The sequence below is a fragment of the Anopheles maculipalpis genome, chromosome 3RL (assembly GCF_943734695.1).
Source record: "Anopheles maculipalpis chromosome 3RL, idAnoMacuDA_375_x, whole genome shotgun sequence".
NCBI classification, from domain to species: domain Eukaryota; kingdom Metazoa; phylum Arthropoda; class Insecta; order Diptera; family Culicidae; genus Anopheles; species Anopheles maculipalpis.
Window position 1 is genome coordinate 14,400,560 of NC_064872.1, and position 22,172 is coordinate 14,422,731.

The 22,172-nt window shown below is 41.4% G+C and overlaps 1 protein-coding gene across 1 annotated transcript in view; it reads right to left on the minus strand.

Moving 5' to 3' along the window:
- The window catches only part of LOC126564400 (pre-mRNA-processing factor 17), a 375,930-nt gene that overhangs the window by 47,523 nt on the left and 306,235 nt on the right, over positions 1-22,172 (minus strand). The window lies entirely within an intron of this gene.

A 22,172-nucleotide genomic window follows, 5' to 3' on the forward strand; every position in this document is an offset into this window, starting at 1 on the left:
AGTTCTCAAAGAGCTTTATCGCAAACGCGCTTATCCTTTAGTGCAGTAACGAACTGCTAGAACGAACAAGCAAACATACAAAAAAAACTATTTGCAGAAAATTGCACTTTCCCCCGTCAGTCAGGTAGGTCCTGGGGTGACCCGTTTGAAATGAAAGTTCTTGAGCGGGGTAGAGAGAAAAAAACTCCTATCATCGACACATCGTAAAATAGGAAAACCCGTAAAGCACTTATCACAATGATGGTGAGTCGTAAAAGGAATGCGGGGTAACAAGAAAGTAAAAGGGTGAACAACGACAAAAAAGTGCTTCGGATAGTTTTACGACCGATTGCTTTTAAAACAAGCTTGACACACATGAGTTGAGAGAGTTTGCCTGTTTTTTTTTTTCCTTGTCGCGGCAAGACATATAATTGAGATTACTTCCGCTGGGTACGCACAAAGTTGGTGAAATTTTTATACCATGTTTTTAATAACGAGGGATTTTAAATAGCTATCCTACCCTAAGCAAAAAGACAAGTCTCTTTTGTCGTGTAATGGCGTCACTTTCTTTATGAATTTATAGGCCAGAAAATCAGGAACAATCTGTACAGTGGGCAGTAATGGGTGGGAAATTAATAGCATAATTATATGCTGCCCTTCCACTACCGTGTTCCGGCCATAAGTGCCCTAATCCGTCATGGGGACAGTTGGCTTCATTAGGCACAATTAATCGTGCCGTTGCAGAAAAACGTGCCTGGCAGCCGGAATTGAAGTTCGTGGTCATGACGATGATGGTCATCTTTGCCGGTAGGAACGGCTCGTTTGCTCGTTGCATAACGGGAGAAAAAGTTTCCCCCTCCCCGCAAAGGTTTGCCTGTGAAGTGACTTGTGCGGTTATGTTCTGTTTGGTCAACAAAATGATAGGTGTTTGGGGGAGGAATATGGCAAAAAATGATTCTTATTTTTCAACCAGAACTTGCCATTAGCGTGGATGCTCGGTAAGGAGCATGTTGTAACAAACGATCTGTTTGTTCGTTTGTTCTTTTTGATGAATTAGGACAAGCGGAACTAGGATGCTTAACGACGTTTTGCTATCTGATTTAGCACCGGGCATAAGATGGGTCTGGTTTGTAAAATATTATTAAAATTTAAGTTCATCTTCTGGATAAGACTTCACGGCTTAAAGAATATGAATAGGAAGCTATAAATGGTCAGGTCCAACCATGTACATAGCATCTGTAAAAAAGCCTCCATTTTTATGCTTCGAAAAACGTGCTGCGCTCGCAATAAAAAGAAAAGAGAATATTCCCAATTGCTTTTCTATATCGCTTGGATATTCAACCTTTCGGTTTTGCGATTGAGGTTTGATTTGATTACACTCTTAACAGTGGACGATGCGCGTCAATTTTATCTAAGGCGAGCAATTCAGCGAGCTAAAAGGTGTTCTTTTTTGGGGCATTTTCTCTGCTCGATATCCGCGCCCGAAATCCGCGCCATGCTAGGGATTGTCAATTCCCCTATATGAAAATCTATTTGTCGTGTTTAAGTGCAAACCCACACAACTTTTACCTTTTTTGGGTAATAAAAGCATACTAAAATTTGTTCACCAATGTTTTACAGGATGTTTTCTGTATGATTTGGGACAAAATATTTTCAAATCAAACAACTTTAATGTCCCCGTGTTTTATTAGAAACCTTCATCATGTACAATAAAATTGCCTGTTGCCTAGGTGTAAAAGAGGTAAACGTTTTTTTAATACAATGTCCATTCCCTTCAGCTATTTGCCTTGAAACGAAAGCTAAAGCCTGATTCCCCTTTTTTCGATTCAAAATTGCGGCATCCGCCCAGTGTGCCTGATGCAGGAATCAACGATGCGATTAAAGGGTCATGCATAAAGAGCACAAATCGTTACCCTGCGGGACCTTGACACACATATAACGCTTGCCTGGCAATGAGGAAACGACCCGGTCTGGGTGCACGGAATGCATTTTAATAGGCGCGTCGAGTTCGAATAAACTTTAATGTTGTTCCCGTAACTGGGGGGAGAAGAGATTAACTTGTTTTTACCTGTGCTGTTGGATGCGGTGTACTGAATGAATGTGCTTTAAATCACGACGAAAAAACGGTAGTTTTTGTACCCTTCTTTTAGGAGCAAAAATGGAACGAAATGGATATTTAACAGTTAGGATAATTGCTGTTGGAAGGCAAAACAAAAATACTCTAAATGACAATGGTTAACAACAGCTACATATCCGGCGCTATTTTGCACAGAAGGTGACATATTTGTACATGGTAGTATTAGTAAAAAAATGTTCTCTTTATTTTTATCTGAAACATTGAGAAATTGAAACAAAAAAAGCTAATCTCATATCAACAACTTTATCGAACTGAGTGTTATGTTTAACCTTGTTATGATAAAAATATGTCTCAAGTCTATAGTTGTTAGTATAATTATTATATTTCTTAAATTATTAACCTTCTTCCAAGATTATAAGGGCGGTGAAAATGTTTTAAACAAAAGTTGTAAAATGAAGGAAATTTTCAAATGTAATTTTTATTTATAATTGCATACCAACAGGCGTCGTTAGTTTTGAAGACAAATACTGTAGGCAAAACTACAGATTTTTAAGGTTTAAATTCATTGATGTTAATTTGACTAGATAATTAAAAACTTACAAAGAAAATCGCCACCTGTAAAGCACGTTTTCAGGCATGCTAATTTAAAAACAAATTGATTGTAAATTTGCATACTTTGCAGGGGCAAAATTCAAATTTCCTTCTGAGTAAATTTTGTGATCTAACTAATAAGTTGTATAAAGTGTTTGTCTGTAAAATAGAAATATTCTTTTCAAATAAAACAAGTAATTAAAATAAATAAAAACTTCAACAATACGTGGAGCTATGAATTGCGCTCGGGCTGGAGCGCATTAAGGAGGGAATATATTTCCTTTGCCACCAGCAGCGGCACATTAATCTGACCGGAATGCAGCTGCAGCAGGCACAATGCAAGGTCGTACAAAGTGTTACAAGATTATTTAACAAACCAACAAAATAAAAGAAGCCTTTTGAAAATGCATTCAATGAGCTGGTTTTACGTGTACCGTACCGTGGTGCAACGCTTCCCATTATTAACTTTGTGTTGTTTGGTTTACGAATTTGTCTCTTTGTGTCTTTGTGGCTAGCATGATAGGGGAAGCTTACCGTTCTGACTAATGGTGGAATGTGTTAGCTGAATGGAGAATTTTAATTTGATTATTGAAAGGAAACTTTTTTAATTAATTCGGAATGGAAATTTTGGGGGAAAAAATACCAAGAATTTAAAATTAATTTTAGAAAAAGAGGTAAGATCAATTATAATTAATTAAAGTGTTCTAGTAAAGTACCGTTAGTCCATCAGTATTTATGTGATTAGTGCATAGTGCAGCAGCACCATTCCAGCCACAAGCAACTGCATTGTTCTCATTCTCGTTCTCATTTTACGATCGTTGTCGTCTGAACCGCTCCATACAAACCCACACAAACACTCACCAAAGCATCGCACAGCACTTGGACGTGGGCGTGGGAAAAACGGATCCCCGCTAACCCTGCTAACCCGTAACCTTCGTACCGGTATGCAGCATTCCGTTCTGCACCTTCTGCATCCGGTGCACTTTCGCCTCGGAACCGGACACCACTCCAATATCCCACGCAACACACTCTTGTGCTAGTGTGTGTGTGTGTGCTTGGTGTATGTGAGCGTGCCTTTGGTACCGGATCTGGTCGCATAAATCATGACACTGGCCTGGCATAAACGTGAGCCAAGCCAAAGGTCAACAGAGATCGTGGCTTTTCGAATCTCGCGACCCGTTCGACACGTCCCGGGCACATTCATTGGCGCGGTTACGGTAGATGGAGCGAATTGCTGGCCGTTGCTGTTGCACTTTGCAACAGGATTAAGGTTACCGTACCGATAGCTAGCTTTACCAGCGCGAGCGCGCGCGCGCGTTTCGGGATCAGGGATACGATCATTTACCAGGAAGCGCATGGTAAATTATTTCCATAAAACTTTCCCCAATGCGAAGCGAACCAGCGAGACGAAGCGCTCACCATCCGTTCCATTACTTCAGTATCAAATAATTGCCTTTCGGATGATAATGAAGATAATGGTGTGACTCTCGCCCTTTGCCGTGATTAGTGCCGTGCTTTTCCCCGCGGAAAACACGGAATGCTCGTTGATGTTCTGCTGTTGCTCTAATGTTTTGCACCGGTTCCGGTTCGGTTTGCCAAATTATGTCGGAAGCCTGAAATGGGGTGAAGCATCATCCTAAAATGAAGACAATCGCAATCCGCGTCGGAACTAGGGGGTGTTCTTATGGCGGATGGGCACGAACGATGGGGGTTTTGCCTTGTTAGTGTAGGAGTTTATCATAATCGCAATCGTCGCTTTATGCAGCTGATGGTGATGATGCCACCACCATCACTACTCGCCCAATGCTCATTGCATATTCATCGGTGTGCCGTGCTTTAGATTGTGTTTTTAAGAAATTCTATCCCTCATCCAGTCTGTTGTGGCGTAGTTTCTATTTTTTCCCGTTTCGCCCCGAACCAATCACACAACCCTTTTTCGTTGTTCGATCGGAAGTCCCCGATAGCAAAGATGAACAATTTAGATGCCTCCCCGGATGACGAGCTCACTAAGAAACGAAGGCACCGACCTGTCTGTCTACTAACACCTGTAAACACAAGCACACTGACAGCATCCGACTGACAGCATGTTTGTTGGTGAACCAATTTGCTACCGGCCTGATTGCACCTACCAACCGGCCACGGTTGAATCCATCGCTATCATTATGCTGATGGCGTTCGGCCATCGTTTCGGCTCCCGGGAATGCTTCCCGCGTGCACCTTGTTGTTGTGTTGTCACAAAACACGGGCCAGCTTTTGAATGTGAATTCTTCAACCATTCGCTCGTTCGCTTCCCGTCGCGTCATATCGACAGTTACGCAAGTGTTGCTTTTCTTTTTTTTTTCTCCACTTGTGTTCCTGCTTCTTTGTCCGCGCGCTAAGGGAAAGCTAAGCAAAGCCCGCTGGCAAAATCGCTGCCTGTTGCTTGCCGAACGGCCATTTCTTTCGGTAGAAGAAAATGCTCTCCTCATGGCTTGTTGGCCTCTCGCTGCTTGAGAGTTGCTTGAGCATGGAACAAACGAACAACCGAAGACTCAAGGACGAAAAACAAGCCACCGAAAAGTTGCTGCCGTTGTACGGCGAACCACCCTCGGGACAAAAGGTGGCAAAAACAGTGCTAAGAAAAGCACAAACAAACGAGTGTCAGACGGTGCGCATAAAATGAATTAATTTGAATGAATTTTTCACACTTCATCCTCATTTGCCGCACGAGAGAGAAAAAAAAAACGAGCGAGTCCTGCGGCGAACACATCAGCAACGCGGTCGCTTCCGGGACGGGACGATGTATCTGTATGTGGTGTGAAAAATGAAACACCAAACTGGTACGGATTTGCTTCATACTTTTTGTGTCCTTTTCCTTCCTTTGTGTTATGTTTTATCAATTGTTCTTGGTACTTTGTGTTGTGCTTTGTACCCTGTCTGTTGGTGACCTGTTTCCGGTAAGTTTGCTGCAGAAATGTGCATCAACTTCAAGTGCTGAAAATCAAGGTCAGTGCTAAGGTAATGGATGGGAAGATTGTCTGTGCGGGCGTGAAAAACTTTGCCCTTTAGTGCGAACAATCAATGGCTTAATTTTCTTCTAGGTGGAGAAGTAACGTGAAAGGCACATTTGAGCACATTTTGAAGGTGCTTTAAGGTTGATACTATTATTTAAAACATCACCTTCATTCTGTCGGATTGATTTTATATTTCAAAATAAATATTGTCAGTTATCTTTATCACGTTATGGTTAGGTTTATGAGCTTCAATCGGCCTTTGAATCGGTTCTCAATGAATGGGCTCCTTTAACTTCTAAGCTCACCTTGCTCTCAAACCATTCCTTAGATAAATGGAACTCTACTACACTCCGCTATTTTGTACTCTTGTCATAATATTTGGGTTCAAATCATTCATAGTAAATTCTAAAAACGTTCCACAAACTCTCCAACTTTATGTACAATACCTTTTTCATCTGCAAGCATATGAATTCTTCAAATCGTTTTCATTTAAACTGGCGTCAAAAATCGTGTTCCTTATTGGTCCACTGTTCCTCTGCCAATTGTGAACCTTATCCCTAGTATCTTTAGTTCCGTATTACTGAATCTGTGCTTACTCTATTCCTTCTCTTAATAAATGTAATATTATTCCATTCAAATATACAAGAATAGTCCAGGAACAGTACAAGAAGTCCTCTGATAATATTTTTTCTCTCAGCTCAGTTATCGCACAAGTTCGTCAGTCGAGTCACTTTAATCAAGGACCTAGGCGCCTGGTATTAAATTCTGCTGGCAGCAATGGCCTTAACTTACCTTGGCTGGATGAAGAGAATCCAAACAGAAATCCAAGGACTTTAACATACACCCTGTGCATGAGGTGCATGACTTCTGCTGCTGGAATACAGCATTGCAACTCTTTGCAATCTGTAAAAAATAATATCCAATCGTATGATTTATTCAATCACTGTGTCTTTAAACCAAAGCTATGTAATAGCAGAACTCCACAGTTGCGTTCCAAATTTCCACAACGAGCTTGTAATATTCCATTGTCCATTAGAAATACTACAATCGCTAAATGATACTACAATTTCATTATATGGCTCGAAATCCTATACTGTTCCGCAGCCAGATCTCCCAACGCGAGAATTAAAGGTTATGACGTTTCTCCCGATGGATGTTTCTGAAGAATACACTGGGTAAACTGTTCCAGTGGATCATGAGGCCAGGTATCGTGCTTTAGGCCTGGAAAACGTTGGAAGAGGCTCGTTTGTTCAGTCTTGTTTTATTGGTAGTTTCCCTTCTAATTATGCTGATGCTCTAGATATTCTTAGTTTGATTGATTTACATCCTTCCAATCGTTTCCTTCGCAAATTACTACTTTTGAGCAGCTGTTCAATTCATACAGGTTAAGACCGATAATAATTTATTGACGTGAGGCATTCATCTCGCAGACATTCTATCGTGTTCATCTTCGAATCGCTCCTTTAACTCCTTCCTTCGTTAGTTTAATTTTTAATTCTAGTTCAACATACAATTACCGTTTAAACATTTCATATGCTTCCTGCTCCTAATTTTTTCCTCAAAATTTCTCCCCCAATAACTCAAAACCATGCGCAATACCGAGCTCGTATGTAACTTTTCCCAGAAAAAGTCACGTTTAGCTTCAACCTAACTAGAACAATAAAAAAGCATGATTTCATTGTGCACTGCAAAAACCGGAGGCACGTGAAATTCTCGATAAATCCTACGACATGCGTAGCTGCCATTTGATATCCTTTCGGTTGGTTTTCTTCCTACCTTCCTACATCCATCTCATCGTGCAGGCACTGCGCGAAAAATCTCATAAACATTTTTCATTTCTTCACCACGCACACCTTCTTGCACGCGCGCTGCTCGAAATGTCCTCGAAATATCGTTGTCAGAGAATGATTGGTGTTTGAGGCTGGCATGGCGGTAGTATAGTGGGTTGCATTCTAAAATTTCTTCCCGTGCCCTTTTCCTCACTTTGCAGGCAACAATTGCGTGTAGAGCATTTAAATTCCTCGTATGGGAAGCCATTTATTTTGGCTTTGTTTTTGTGCGGATGTCGTCTGAGATGAAATGCTTGTTTTTGGGTTTATTTTGTTGGTTTATTTGATTTCACATTTCACGCACAAGAAAAATCAATCCGGTAGAATTTTTCCAGTTACAAGAAGGACCGGTTTCATGTAGTTACTAATTACTTTAATTGGATTTCTTAAAAACTTATTACAAACAGGACTTTTTACACTTAATTTTCATCTTTCATTTTTTCAATAATAAATTAAATTGAGTTTATTCGTTTAAGGGTTGCCATCGGGTCGTTTGTTAGTATAATTCGACCAAAGAAGACCTTACGATTCGTTCCCTAAGAAACGAGTCAAACATTTTCAAGCTGATTTGAGCGGAAGTGAATTTTCGTGTCCTTGAATGCCTATCCTATCCAAGTTTGAAGGAGTGACAAAAAAAGGAAAAAATATAAAGACTCCAACAAACAAAACCCTCCGCATCAGTCAAAAACAAAACTCACTCAAAAAGGACACAAAAAAAAACAGCAAAGCGTGAAGGAAAGAAAAAAAGCAGAAAAAAAGAAAACAATAGAAAAATGCCTCCATTCATGTCACCACCGATGTTCGATGCCGTTCAATTCCTAGCTCCCAGCTCCCGACACTTGACTTGATTCTTTGGCTTTTATTGCGACGAACAAGCGGAAAGTTTTTAGTCACTTGGCACACACACATACACACAAATCGGGTTTCGGGTGTCGGAGTTCGAAAGGCCGGTGCACCGTTGTGTCTACGGCAGTTTCAGCTGACGGAACAAGAACAAACCGAGCCACAAAGCGGCGCGGGCCAAATGAAGTCAGAAAGAACCGGATGTGAAGGAAAAGTGCAAAAGTTCTACACAAAACTCCTCGCTCCTCCTCCTCGAGTTCCGTTGGGGTACTTCTTTTTTCTTCTCTTACTTCTCTTACTTTTTGTTTTGTTTGTTTGTGTTTGTCGATTTGGTTGTGACACTTTTTGCTTTGTTTGTTTGTTGTGCAGATGGACTGAGTTCGGGAAAATTCATTTTCAATTTCAAAGTATTTTGTACAACAGTTAGGAAGGTGGCAGGGAGAGCCCAACTTTTACGGAAACTTCAGAAGGAAGCTTCAAAGTGGAAAATTGTTTAAAGAAAGTAGCACAAAACGATCGTTAAAGCACACAAAACAAACTATAAATGATTAACGATTAGATCACAGTTGAAGAGTGAAAAATATAAAAACCCTTAAAATGATAATTGCACAAAACATCTTCGATCTTTAAATTTCGTCCCAAACCCCGGACCGGCTGTTTGGTTGTAAATATTCATTCTTGAAACGTTTATGAACCAGTGTACGCTTCCGGCTTCACATACTGCACATGTATTCCGGTTGAATGCATTGTAAACTTTTGATTACATTCGAGATTAGCAATAAACTTACGGCAGCAGTTCTTACCCGGAAGTCTCTGCCAGAAGTAATTAAGTCGATCGTAGACGATGCTGATGACACTAAGACGGTCACGTTTGCACTAGTCGATCCGGGCGAGACCCGTTTGCCGGAAATGGTTCTCGGTGCAGCACATATTACCTCTTCGCACCCCGGCCGACGGCGGTTGTAATTAGAGCTGTAAATCTTAAAACATTTAACGCTCTCTCTCTCTCTCTCTCTCTCTCTCTCTCTCTCTCTCTCTCTCCCTCTCTGGTGAAGCGCACCGAATGTGGATTCCTGGTACGATGTTCTTGTTTCTTGTTTTCTCTAAAGTGTCCTTTAAGGACACGGACAAACAGCCACGCGATGATAGCTCCCGATGGACCTGGAGCAAGCTTCTTCGCTACTTCTCCTTTTTTTTATCCGTAACATTTACCACAGCCATTTCGAGCTGTTTTGGGGCAAATCGGATTTCTAGGAACGTTTCACTCCGTATTTTTGCTTCCCTCCGCCCCAGAATTCGAATGCCGTAAAATGACACACAGCAACAGCAACACCCACTGTTTCCCTGTGAATGTTGCGTGGGAGAGGAAGGGGGAGGGGGGGGGGGGGGCAGAATGTTTGGTACGGTTTTGACGTCCTAGAAACGGCGACGAGACAACTCGAGCCAAGTCGCTCTAGCCCAAACTGAACTGTAAATATTGACATTACAGCGGATCGGAAAATCACCATCGATGAGAAGTTGTCAACACGCCATGACACCGGCAAACACGGTCGACAGCGACGGACAAATCTTCCACCGAGAATTCCCAAAGCTATTCTGCAAATATTTTAATTTGTCTTACCGGTCCGGCCCCACCACCGGCTGGCCTGGGGGGGGCAATTCGGGGCATGAGATTAGGTTGCGGTACGTTTGCCATTAGGGTTTGGATATTATTCGGTTCTGGCCGCACGGGTGCGCACTAGTGAACCCGGGGGTGAATGGGGGGAACGGGATGATGAAAACGTTCGTGTTTATTACAACGGGAGTTGTATTTCTTCAAACTGCCGTTTTGCTCTCCTCGCACCCCGAGGGAGAGTTCAATCGAGTCTGTTCAGTGCCGGGGTGATATAATTTTACAATTCCCTGGTACTGGTACTGGTGAACTGCCCGAGGGTGGATCAGTGGACAGTTGCTATGATTAACTCTTAAATGCGAATGGAACGATTCGGTGTTTGGCTTATTACTGTCGGAATGTTTAAAGAACGGTCTGCCCGGTGCAGTTCAAGCTTTTCAACAAGACAGTGCTTTAATGTGAGATCTTGAAGCATTGCTAAAGGGAGCTATAATATAGTGAAACTAATAGATTTTAACGTATTTCTACATTTGTTTAAGAATGGAAAACAGAGAAGAATGATATTTACTCGTCTTTACACAGTTTTTTTCCTTTTCTATTTAATTTAGTGTATTTTTTAGAAACACTTTTTACATTTGAATGAGATTTTACGTGTTTTTATGAGATTTTTTGTATGTAGATTATCTATAATTCAAATCAAAATAATTATTATTTTATTTCTGATTGTAGATGGCGCTCAACTAGTCTCATCGGATCTTTATTAGACTTATAAGAGTATGTTTTGCATACATTTAGGTGTAGAATTTATATGAGTAGGAAAACAAGTGTTGAACAGTGACGTACAATAGACAAAGACCACCATAAAAAAGAGATTGTGCAGCCAATTTTCAACTAATCAAGTTAGTTTTTTTGGTTGTAAAGTTAATTTAAACTTTTTGAGAAAATATTCTTACCATTGGATCAATTCTGTAATCGATTTTTAGTCTCGTTTTGCCGTCCTGATGAAAATATGGTCAAAGCACAGAATACCATTAAAAAAGCCCATTCATCACTTTTTACATGCAATCCAAAAATTCTTTAAGGTTTGGGTCATCTCCTTTTCAGTTTTTAAAACTTTTTAAGGTGTTTTTTTAACTGTCCACGTAAACAAAATTGCTGTAGATAGCTCAGATGTTGATAAACATTCTACCAACTTTATTTTTTGTATTTTTGAGAAGTATTGAAAGTAGTAGTTTGACGCTCGATTGTCAGTTACTGTAATCTTTAATTTAAAATTCGGTAAAAAAGTCTTATAAAATTTCACTTCAATTGATGATTTCACTCTAGGACCTTATAGGATCATTTATTCGTTACATTACACTTGTTGTACACAGTGCTATGTTTATTATTTGTAACCCAAATTAATAAGAAACAAATAATCGAATGTTTGCAGAGTTTTCTAAACGAAGTTGCTTCTTATTTAAGTACAATTTGGTGGCTACTTGCTGCACTCCGTTGCTTAAAATAAATTAAAAAAGCAAAAAACGCAAAGCTCACCATTAACGAACGCACGCAAGACTTATCATGGCTGGATGCTCTGAACAGGATGTCACGATGTGATTTCGGCTTCGGGTGTCTTCGGACGAGCAAATGTCCTTCAGCCTTTGCTCTGTTTACTGTTTGCCAACGTGGCACTTTGCCATCGGACGAAATGTGGCTCACGCTTGTGTTGCTTCGCTTGCGATACAGCAGACTGCTTGGCCGTGGAAATGGGTAGGAATATTTAAATAAAGTAAAAGTTTTATTTACCTTTCAGCGAGCGAGTGGCAAACCAAGAACACTTGAACGCTGCACAGGCAGGCAAGAGTGCATTAAGTGGTCGGTGCAAATAGTTTAGCCGGTAAATGAAGTGTTGGCAGTCGCGTAAACTCACCCAAACACGCACCCTTTCAGGCATGCAAAACAGGGCTAAAATCTGGTAGCATAACCTTTGGCTAGCGGCTGAAAACAGGCCACCAATGACTCATTATGATGGTGAAAGGAACGTCAAGGATGTCAAGGATGTCTGTAAGGGTTTGGGGTGTTGAGTTTTGCCGGTTCGCGATGCTTCACTTGCAGCGCATTGGTGTGGGATTAAGGGGCATCTCGTCGCTCGGACCGTGCTCCATGGTCATCGGTATGGTTACTAATTACAAATGGGGAAGCTGTTGATTGGGGAACCAACGGTCGGGTAAACAGGGTACAGTTGTAATTGTTTCTTTTGCCGGGTCGATGGCAAGCGTTTGGCCGGCAGGATAGGGCAGCGTCTGCTGCTTTGTAATTCTTTGTTTGGGGATTGAGAGTGGCTTTAATAGCGAGGTTGAAGAACTCAGTTCAACAGTAAGAATTTGCATACAGCATACAGCATTGTAGTATATTATATAGAAAATAGTACAGCATTGTATATATTATATAGCAAATAGAAAGACGAAAGGTATTTACATCATGCATTCTGAATCATTTCAAGACCGTTTTTAATTTAAATTAAAGAAGACATGGAATCGATCCGTTTTCCCACTTTTTTGGCTGTTGAGGAGAGGAGTAAATAGGATAAGGTTATCTAACCATTTGTATTAAATAAACTACAGTAACGATAATAATAGGAAAAAAAGGTAATATTTTTTCACTCCTTTAATCTAAACTGTTAATTTAAACAGCAAATAGTACCAAAGCACCAGGCGCCTCCATCGAATGAATCTTACTCATCTGTTCGTTAGTAAAATTATACAACAAAATGAACGAATTTTCCCTCGTTCAGTTTAGTTTCAAAATGAAAAGATTTCCATCAACTTGACCAACGCACTCGTTATCGACTTCACCTCCCATTACCTCTTTTTATCTCGATTTAAGCGGTATTTAATCAACCAAAATGAAGATGTCAAAAAATCGTCGTTTGCCCATTTAATTAACTCTTGCGATTAAAGCTTCAATCACGGAGCGCAGCAGTCGGTTTCGTTCTTAGCGGAATGGATGCTGAGTAGCATAGCTCAACACGTCCAACGTCCTTCGTGTCCATCACCGGTACCATGGATTTTCGTTAATGAACCCATTCCTAGGGGGGTTTTCTTCCCTCTTTCCAGCGTCATTGCTGCTACAATGTTTTATCCAATGGAGGGTGCGAAGGAGGGCAAAACCGGCATACAGCCGTCAAAAACCCGGCTCGGGGAGTTTTTCGCAAAGATTCTTTCCCAAAATCTCGGCGAGCGGTAAACGAGACACCAACGAAAAAACTTTTCTTTCGTTATCGAGGCTATAAAGGTCAAAGAAATGAATTTGTGCCAGGAAATGGCACCGTGAAGAAAGGAACGATTAAATAAAAATCTACTTAATTCGCTGTTGCTGCTGCTTGCCAAGTTTTCCCAAAGCCCGCATTTTCGGTACGGTGCGGAATGTGGAAAAGTTTACCCAGGTTCTAGAATACCGTTGAACGTCATTGCTGCGCGCGCGTGTGTGTAGGAGAGGAAAAGTTTTTTGGTCAGATTAAAGCATACCGAAACGGAAGTGACATTGATTTCAATTACAATGGCCACCAACCTTTCCCACCTATCCATCTAGATCGAATTATTGTGATCCCGCGATACTTAGAACGTCTCCGGTACGTACCGTTGGCGGAATAATAATTGTGTACCATACTCACTAGCCGCGGAATTTTGGCTGGGGGGGAACCAACGTCATCAACCAACTGGGTACTGGGTTGGTACCACGCAACGTTGGAACGGGAAATTATCGCTATAATCTCACGCCAAACGTCGTCGTCAATATTTTGATCACCGTTAGTAACACCGTCGTCATCGGCAGCACGAGTTCAGACCGGGTGCAGGGACCGGGTGGGTAGAAGCAGAGAAATGTCTTAATGAAACATAATTCACGCATCAGGCCGTTGGCTGGCAGTCACTGGTAGCGAGCACATTTTCCGCTTCGAGAAAAGCAGCACCCACTAGACTACGCACTCTCTCATACACACACACACAAACACAGTTTCCCGGTCGCCGGTTGACAGAATATTGATAAAGTCAACACCAATCTGTTGTTTAGACATGCGAGTTTCGTACTAACTAGCCGAACTGGCTCGTCGATCCGAGTGCGGGGTGGGCCGCCCGGGATGATGGAAAACCGGACGCCCGTCCATTAAGCATGCAGGCGGTAGGGCGGTTGAAGCACACTGTGGGATCACAACGAAACACACAGCCAAATGAGCAACAGCTTCTATGTGTGCGCGCGCGCGTGTGTGTGTGTATGCGAACAACAACAACAGCAACCGAAACGGGACGAAATAAATGAACACTTTTCCTAACGTTCTGGATGCTTGTTGCCATGGTGGCGACACTTCGACGGCTTGCTGAGATTTATTTTCGTTCATCAGGTTAAATCGACTCCGTCTTTTATTCCATGCCGGACGGTGCAGCAGCAAGCAGCAAAAGCAAAAATTATCACCAATGCGAGCTATCGGATCGATCGGAACGCAGCCGAGAATGGGTGCTTCAGAATGGCGGGAAATTGGATGAAATACGAGATACGAGGGAGAAGATAAGGCGACAGCAGACAGGATGCAAAAGAAACGCCGTTGACGTTGACGTCCGTTACTATCCATTCCCTCACTTCACGATGATGGTTCGTTCACGTGCGTTAGTTCCTCAGCCGGAGTTTGCATTTCTAATCTTTATCCCTCTGTGGGGACTCGGCAGCCTACAGCGCACAGCCTAATGTATGCAAATTGTTTTCTCACTCACTGGCGACAATCTAATCAGCGACATCTCATTTAGAGCGCGTTAAGGAACGGTACTCGATCGTTGTAATGCGTTCTTTCGCACGCAGGAGCATCTGGGTGTTGGCAATAATTATTGATAGATTAAAAACATGTTTTCAGTATTTTAGTTTTTTTTTTCTAACAATTAAAATGATATGTTGTGCTTCCAAAAGACTAAGCATTGTTGGAGGATGGTATAAGGTAGCCAATTATTGAAGTGATTCGATCAAATTAAAAAACTAAAACATCATAAAAGTAAGTATTATTGTACAAAACGAAACATCACAAATATAAGTATTATAGTATTAAAAATGAAACTCAATATAACCAGCTCCGTTCGATGTCTCATGGGCTTTTCTAGCCATATAACTTTACTTAAAATTACTTTTATCGATAGATTCCTTTAAATCTGATGCCTTTTTTGATTAGAAATTCATCGTGCACTAAAAAAATGTCTAAAGTAATGATGAAAAATATATTATCCAAAACAGTTCTTTTTCATAAGATTAATTAGATTTCAGTAGAACAAAAGGAATCCATGTGCGTATCAAATTAATTCTTTACTTTACTTTGCTGCCGGATGTGTATGAAGTAAAAAATATAATTGCTTCCTAGTGTCAATCACTCATAAAATCATTTGCATGTACAAATTAGAAAGAAAAATCAAACATTTCTTTTATTTGCCTGCCAAAAGAGAGTTAGATTCGCCAACCCTAATGAAGCAGGTTACGCAAATTTCCTAATTAAATTCTTTTTCCCAGAAGCCACAAGAATTGTGCGCCATCGTTCCGAACCTGTACAGAAAGTTCAATCAATTTATTTATAAATCAAACAAATGAGAATTCGTAAGAGAGAATAAATACAACAAAAAATCCTTACACACTCGCATGAACTCACTGTCGGTGACCTAAAGAATGTCACCTTTCGAAGCGGTAGTGGCCAGAGAGGCCGAAAATCATTTAATGAATAATTAATCCAGTAGGAAAAGGGGAATAAAAACAGCAAAAAACAAAACCAAGCTAGATGGAAAAACGTCTACAATTTTTAACACGTTTTTGATGGTTTGAATTGATTTTCCGCTCTTTCACGGTTTATTAGACTTCTAGCTCCAAGTTACACCTTCCTTCCCGGATCGAAGCAAAGAAGTTCAACGAAATTTGAGAGGCAGAAAAGAATGCGAGTACAAAGTGTGTAGTGGCAAAGGTCGGTGAAAAACATTGCCCAAAGTTAATTTTAATTTTTACGTCTTCATAAACTTCCATTAGGAACGGAACGAGTGGCTTTGACTGGGTGGGATTGTTTTTTTTGTTGCTCTCTGTCGTTTGTTTGTGCTAATATTCGGATAAATAAAAGGACACATGAACGTTGATTAAATGACGAAAATGGTGATTGGTTATGGAAGGAAAAAAGAGTGTGCAACATGAGCTGGAACAGCAAGAAAGGCCATTTCTTTTGCCTTTTTGCTCCACGCGTTCCGTAATAGGTTTTGTCGGGTGGTGGTGGTTATATTTAGCTCCAACTCGAATGACACTTTGGCCACAAAGTCACACGTGCATTTGGACGTATAATTTGGTCGACAGAGCTTTGTTTCTTCCGGTGACACGGGACACAATAATTTCATGCACCTTAAGTTGGAGCTTTTTAAAATGGTTTTCTCAAACCTTCATTCCTGATACAGCAACGACGTTACCTTCATAACGTAAGATTTTCTATTTCAATCTTAATGATTATAAATGAGTGATAAAGATTAATTTTTTGTAATTCTATTTGTACACAACCATATCAGGAGCTACACTAACAAAATCCGAAACATTCTTCTCGAACGCGCTTTAAGAAAAGAACGGCAAAACGACCGCATTCGTTCTGCTTTTGTCCCCGTTATAGACAGATTTCATTTGGCACAACACGGTGCACGATCGCTTCAGTTTGGATTAAATTGTGTTTTACCATTAATCATGCTGCGACTGCCGGACGATCCGGGGCTGTTACCCTGCAAGAAACACCAATGCAAATAACGATTCTCGCCCTGTTTGCGTTTTCCTCGCGCTAATCCAGTGGCGCCTGCCGGAAGTGTCATTTTCCTGCTGCTGTACGAAACCCCAGACCGGACCGGTGGGTGGGTCGGTGATAGTTCGTTGAAGCGTTCGGAACGAAGGGTGTGTGTGTGTGTGTGTGTGTAATGCATTTGCTCAGCTGGGGACATTTGAGGAGCGCACGTAGTAATGGTACGAAATTTCGGCGAACTCACCCAAACACGTACACCGACAAACGTTACTGCTTGCGACATTTTTTGACATTGACGGTCACCCATCTTTTCCAGCCGTCCATCCACCATCGATCTGGACACCGAAGGAAAACAAAACATGGAATCTGTCAAGTAACACAGACACACACAAGCTTAGCTCCCACTCTCTCACCGCCAACTCACGAAAGTGGCCAAAATGCGTTCGTGGTCGTTCTAGCGGAAAAGTGGCAAAGCCGTGGTGTCGGTCGCCGGCCCATAATCGATACCATTTATCATTTCGTTTCTTTTCCCTTCCATCAACTTACTTCGGTGAAAGCAAATCAAGTGCTTGATTGCGGGACAACAGGTGGTAAGTGAAATTGAGTACAGTTTTGAGAATTGTTTGATCAAAATTTTTAAGTAACTTGAATTAAAATTTCTATTGAACAAAGTAACAGGAAACGTGGTGTAAAATGAGTTGTATTGTTTGTAACATTCTTATTAAACAATTCGGAATTAATTAGTACGTAGAACTGGAACATATTTTTGAACTTCAAATTGTTGTGACTGCAGCATGAAATTCACAGACTGGATTGTACTAATTACCGGGTTATCACAGCCCTAAAAGCTGCCTATTAGATTCCTTCTCGATTATTCTTCTGCAGATTTGCACCCCTTACTAGAGATGTCACCGGAAGCTAACAAGCTGGATTGTGTTGGAGACAAATGCTACAGCATGGATTCTCTGGGAAGCTGATCGACCGACCTCAATCAATTCCTATGTTTCAAAGATGACATCGACAACTTTGAACAGAAATCTGCAACGAAGTGCGAGGCGTATACCCAACTGAAACGTCAAAGACCTGCTTGCGAGAGGCTTTGACCATGATAGGTCCCGACTCGGATTCAGAGTATCATTACGATCAGTACCTTGGTACGATCGTACCCTCAGACAATAACGTAAGCAGCTTAATCCGAAGGCGCATTGATGAGGGAAATCGTGCTTACCAAGGGTTTCACAAACTTCTGCGATACAGAAGACTCCAATAACACACGAAATGCACGATATTCATGCACGGATTAATCATTCTAAAACTTAATGGCCCCTTGGCTGTCCTGTAAGGTCCTCTTGACCGGCGCCAACACCACCCTTGGATTAATTCCTCACTAAAAACTGACTTTACTGATTTAGAACCTTAATACCAACTGCAAAAACCGTTGAGACCGTTAATCTATGATAAAAATGTCGTTTACTTGATGTCTGAAATTTGGTATTTCTAGCAAGTATCGAGATGCTTATTATTACTTATAACTAAGTCGAATTATGGCAAACTCATTTGAGGTATTGAGTGAAGTACATCCGAGAGGTCTAACTCTGTATGATTCTGGGTCGGATTATCAATCAGAATTTCTTTGTTGGTCGAGACAATATAGAACTAAAGCAAACCTCCTAAAAATCCGAATGTTTCCACTTCATAATGTAGAGGTTTAAAATATCTAGCGAAGCTAGATATTTTAACCTTGTGGCCTCCCAGCTCCCCGGATCTTAATCCAATGGATTATTTCGTGTGGGGCGCGGTGGAACGGGACACCAACAGAACCTCCAGCAACACCAAGGCGGAGCTCAGGTCCGTTTTCGCGGCCCTACCCCGCGAAACTGTCGCCAGGGCTTGTTCCCGGTTCCGGAGACGGGTGGAGGCCGTAATAGAAGCCGAGGGCAGATATTTTGTATAAAATGAATAAAATACATGGTAAGCTACTGTTTCTAAAATAAAAAAAAATCCCCGAGGATTATTTTTGCCATAATTTTTTTTTCTTTCTCCGTAGGTGACTGTCAAAATTATCCCGAACGCCCTGTAAAAATGATTGACAAACAGACACTGATATCTTAGCAGATCTCTATGAATAGATAGGATATAATTTAATGTGCTATTAGAAGAACATGACCACAATTTACTGTCGAAGTTGAAAATTCAAGACACTGTTTTCATGCTTCATATAATTGATTCATCTCCACCAAAACAAACCAAGAAAATCATAATTATTCCAGCGACAAAAATAAAAAATTCTGACCATAAATTAACATCCAATAGAACAAACTCAATAATCGGATTCAATTTTCCCAATTTACACTCAAGTCAAACCGAATTACGGTGGCTCAGCTGGTCCGTTTCTATTGCTGCCACGCTCCATACCACTCGTTCTAGAAACGAAATCAACAGACAAAAAAAAAAGCTTAAGAACACTTCGTACAAAACTACTACTTGTTGAATGTGCCCAACTGCCAGACAGACCCGAAAGCATAAAACCAATCCAAACCGACAAAGCGACCGATGGACCGACCCGTCTGTGACCGAACCGATTACTAATGTGCACCGACCGCTTCACAAAACCCCGAAGGTCGACGGTTTTATGTCGCTCCATCGCAGACGCATGCAACAGGTGGCCAATGATGATGAAGTTCTACTAGCTTCGATCTACTCAAGATGGCTTTCTGTGCTTGCCTTCGGTGAACAACAAGCGCGCACCCGCGAAGGGATCACGGAACAAGAAAAAACAGCATAAAAAAAGCATCACAAAAACGGAATGAGGAACACCAAATCCCCCATAATTGTTCCGATGTGCTTTGCGAAGAATCGCAATCGTTTTTCACTCGATCTGGAGAAAACAGGTAACCCTTAGATGCTCGGACGGGGATTAGTTTATGAGACAGCTTAAAAGCATTTGTGTGACTAATTTATTCAATGATATAATTTTCATTTGAACAATTAAAAGCACACATCACAATAGTAAATTGTGATTTTTATATTCATATGATGCAAGTCGTAATATTCAGCACATCAATGCTTTCAGCCAACCATTCAAGGGATGATGGAAAAACTTTACCTTGTACACAGCGCAAAGAGGACAAGTAAAAGCTATTCAAAGTATGAGTCAAGTTCCCGCACGCAGTGCAGCAACGGGGCAAAAACTCGCAATCCCGGCAAAGAATGTGTACCGTGCAGTGATTTTCCGCCATGTGTGGTGTGCTGGTGTGAGCGAACGGGCATGGCGAACCGTAACGGATCGAAGCTTGTAAGGAATCTGCTAGAACATAATGGGAGAATTAAGAATACTTAGGATGCCACAAGCGAACCATCAATCCGATTGTGGGACGCTGCACGGTTCAGGCGCATATGGGAGAATTTTAAAGTGAAGCATTGAGCTGCGGTTGGAATAGAAAAATGGTATTTTTTAGGATTTTTTGTGTTGCACAATGTTAGGAAATGATCACTAAATTTACAGTGTTTTTGTTGTTCATGTAGACATAAGATCAGCTTAATTACGAACCACAAAAAGTTGAAAATTTAGTTAACGTTTTACTCCAAAAGTAGAAAAACGCATAAATGAAAAATGTTACAAGAGCTTACATTCAAAAAAGACAAAACGTAGTTATTGTAATTTTTTAGATTAAATGAAAATTGTAGAAAAAGTTATATAAATGTAAAAAAAAGATAAAAAAGTAGAAAAGTTGTTAAATAGTAAACACAATTGAAAGAGATAAAAATGGTCATTTTAAAGATCAACAAAAAACACAATAAAAGAATAAAAAATCCGTTTAATAAAAAAAAAACAACGTAAAAAGAACAGAAAAACGTCTTAAAGCGATGAAAATATCAACTATAACCTACAGAAAAACAGCTAATGAAGTGCACTCACAATGACAAAAGAAAGTGATTTCACGCATCACCAGCAACACTCACGTTCCCATCAATTCAATCTAATCTACAGAAAAGTAGAAAAGAAATACCAACCAACCAATTGGCCACGAGCCGGCACTTTTTGAGTGGTTTTTGGAAGAATCTCGACGGTGCTTCAATAAATCTAGTACCACTTTAGCGACAAACTGAATGTAATTTAAAATCATTTTCGACCAATTTGTAGCGTGCCAGCAAATTTTCCAAAGAATCTTATACCCTAACACCTAATCTAGCCCCGGCCAGGCGCGGCCCCTTTAGCACGAGATTTTGCCACCCAATACGATCTTGACTTTTGTGTCTGTGCCTTCGTTTATTATCGGGCTCGGTACGCTCCAAATGCGTTCCTTCACATCGATAATAACCATCGTGTTTTGCTGCTGCTGCTGCTGCTTTTGCTCTCGCCAGCTATCGGCTTTCTTTTCTCCCGGGTACAGCCACTCTAAACGAGGCAGTTGATTGGCCAAAGCGAATTCAGCTGGTGACAAAATCCATTACACTCCACGGTAAAAATGTGTATCCGTTACAGCGAGCCTTTTTAGCCGTAGCCGTTTCCTTCAAATCAGCGGGTGGTGTTCGAAATACACAACATGATATTCTTTTCTTGAGCCGTGTTGCTTTCTTTCCACCTTTTTTTGTTGTTGTTGTTGCCACTTCCATTCGCAGGAAGAAGGTGCCCGCTGTGGAGAGGTGGAGTCGAAGCAGATTATCGACATCCGCGCGGATGGCGGAGAAAATCGGCTTCGTTCCGGTGGTCGAAGATTCCGCCGCTGAGCGGAACGCAGAACGAACGAAAAGGGAACAAAAAACCGTACGACCAAGATCGAAGCGTAGAACGGAACGAGGAGCAAAAACTGCGACACATTTCTTTAAGGGACGCCATAAAAGGAAGCATATCATGTACGGCCCACGCACGGCCCGCGTCCCGTTCCCGGTGGGTTTGTAGCGGGGTGCGAGAAAAACAACCAACGCATTTGTCCCCCAAACACAACGTCCCATCTGCTGCCCCGTGTCTTTGCTGTGAAAGCTTCGGAAAGAATCTTGGCGTACGGTATTGACACTATAGAGTAGGACGGCTTCGAGATGAGAACGACACCGAGAGCGATGGTGTCTGTTAAGGGAACGGCCAAACAGGGTGGTGGGGAGGGGGCCCACGGGGACCGACAGCGAATGAGCTGTAAATGGATTGGAAAATATGTTATTATTTTTATTATTATTTGATTATCGTTTCAGTTGCAGGCATCAGACTCGAAAAGCGCTCGGATAAATTGTGACCCGGTGAAGGTGGAGAAGCTAGACAAGCGGGGCTAGCAGGATAGCAGGGGATGAGATGCACTGACTTGGCTATTGTCACGACGGGTAATTCTTGAAAGACTGACTGACATCACCCAACAATGGTGCGCGGTGGTTTCGATGGTTGGAGAAGGTAGGGCAACATCCCAACTGTTGCCGTGCCGTGCTGAGAACGGAAGCAGAACGCACCGTGGTTGATGAAGCGCTTCTCTTCAGTAGACACATTAGT